This window comes from Laccaria bicolor, genomic scaffold (genome assembly GCF_000143565.1).
Source record: "Laccaria bicolor S238N-H82 LACBIscaffold_45 genomic scaffold, whole genome shotgun sequence".
Taxonomy (NCBI): Eukaryota; Fungi; Basidiomycota; class Agaricomycetes; order Agaricales; family Hydnangiaceae; genus Laccaria; species Laccaria bicolor.
The window spans coordinates 269,181-271,553 of record NW_001889916.1 but is presented as its reverse complement, the minus strand read 5'-3'; positions in this window follow the sequence as shown (position 1 = coordinate 271,553).

The following is a 2,373-nucleotide window of genomic DNA, read 5'->3' as shown; positions in this document are numbered from 1 at the left end:
GTCCCTCCCCATTTCCTTGTCCTTACCCCCTTCCCCATTTCATTGTCCCTGCCCCCTTCCTTTTCCCTGCCCCCTTCCCTGTCCCTCCCCATTTCCTTATACCCCCTTCCCTGTCCCTCCCCATTTCCTTATACCCCCTTCCCTGTCCCTCCCCTGTCCCTCCCCATTTCCTTGTCCCTACCCCCTTGTCCATCCCCTCTTCCTTGTCCCCTTTGATATGCACTGTATGTAGTAAAATAGATCTTATGTCATTAATAAAATACATTAAAAATTGATCTATTGAGATGTATGACTTGACTAGGTGTGAATTCTGTAAGAAATTCTGAGTACAGTAGATATTCTCACAATGCATAATGCAGGTCCCTGACTTTTTCTATGCATTGTGAGATTTATGCAAGATGAAATATGTCACAAAATGTGACTATTCGTGACCTCAGCCAAAAAATGTCATGCTTCGAAATGTCCTTTATGTAGTGAGACGAAAACTGGAAAGACTGGATATTTACAGGCTATCGACATCCATGGGAGAGAGGTTACTACTGAAAAAAGAGTTGAGAGTAGTTTGTCAGGCTGATTTCACTTGAACAACATGAAGATGAGCCCTCAATTTGCGCAATTGTTGTTGCAAAAGCAGTGTTGACACGCCGCGAGCCTCTGAGTGGATGACACACCAAATGCTTGCACAGCTCCATCCCCTCCGCGAGGTGCATAGGGCTTGTGCCCATCTCGAGGTTTCTGCTTCTTCTCCTCAGCAGCTGGCATAGAATGATAGAAAAGTGTTGGCAAAATTGGATACTACTCTTGAGCAGTGTATTCGTGGCACACAGGGTATATTAGGGTAGACTTAGGTCCTGAAAAACTCAGGTACAATGAGGTGAACAGGTAAATACCCGGTAAATCTGTAGATCTGGTAATGCATAATGCCAAAATATGATATGCATTATTCGATATGACGTTCCATGCATAAATCCCCGCGTACCAAGTTGGTCCCCTGAAAATGTCATGCATTATGAGATTTATGCATTACGAGTATATGCATTGTGAGAATATCTACTGTATTGAGGAGTTGCATCAATGCAGATTAAGTCACCTGACCTCTAGCTCAGTGCTGATCCATTCTGATTGTAGAAACTCTGATCAGTGCTGATCAGAGCATGTGGGGGAGGGTAAAGTACTGCTATTTATGGTGGATTGTGGTCTTGTTCAACTGGAATCCGCTGGATTCTGGTCCCATTCCACCGGATTCCGCTGGAATGACCGGAGTCCAACAGGAATAGGTAGGGCACAGTAAAGTACTGACTTTTTGGACTACAAAAGTTTGTAGTGTGTGCTTTTTTCATTACAAAGGCTTGTAGTGTCCGCTTTTTTCATTACAAAAGTTTGTGGTCTGCTTTTCTGATATGTTGTAGTCTCCTATTATCTATGTAGGTATATGGGGGTAGACCTGATGTTTCAGGCAAACTGACTGCAGCCAAACAGCTGGAGGCTTGTAGTCTGCTTTTCTGATATTCTCCTTGTATCTATCTAGGTAGATGGGGATATAGCTCAATGTTTCAGAGCAACTGACTTTAACCAAATAGCCATCATTCAGCCTTTGTCCCCTCCAGGGAATTATATGATGATGAAATACAAAGTGAGAAGAGGTTACACTGAGATGTCAGAATTCATGCCCAGGTTGTGTTTTAACTGAGCACAAAGTGCTCTGACTTTCCCTTTGACCAGCTTCAGTCATGTTCTCATCATATTCAACATTCTTTCCATATATCTGGGGACTCAACTATGTCTGACCATAGCCAACCTTAACATGTCCTCTCTTAAGACAATCTCATTGTAGACTGTCCTCCCTTTCTATTTCATCATCAGCTAGCTGCCACTACCTGCCCATTCCAATAGTTAGTCTTGAATGTAATTCCTTAGAGAGTACAAAGTGTAAATGATTTGCCGGCTGCTTGGCTGCAGTCAGTTTGCCTGAAATATCAGGTCTACCCCCATATACCTACATAGATAATAAGATATCAGAAAAGCAGACCACAAACTTTTGTAATGAAAAAAGCGGACACTACAAACTTTTATAATGAAAAAAGCGCACTATACAGGCCTTTGTAATGAAAAAAGCGAAGACTACAAACTTTTGTAGTCCAAAAAGCGCACACTACAAACTTTTGTAGTCTAAAAAAGCGGAGACTACAAACTGAAGTGGTATTATGTAATGACTTTCCCAATTGGAAATTCACACTGGATCCTGAGAACAGCACCTCAACCATCAAACAACATGGTATGGTATGGGAGTGGTATGGTATAAGGGTGCAATACCATGGTATGGTATGGGGGTGCAATACCATGGTATGGGGTGTTGTAAGCAAATCTCTGTAT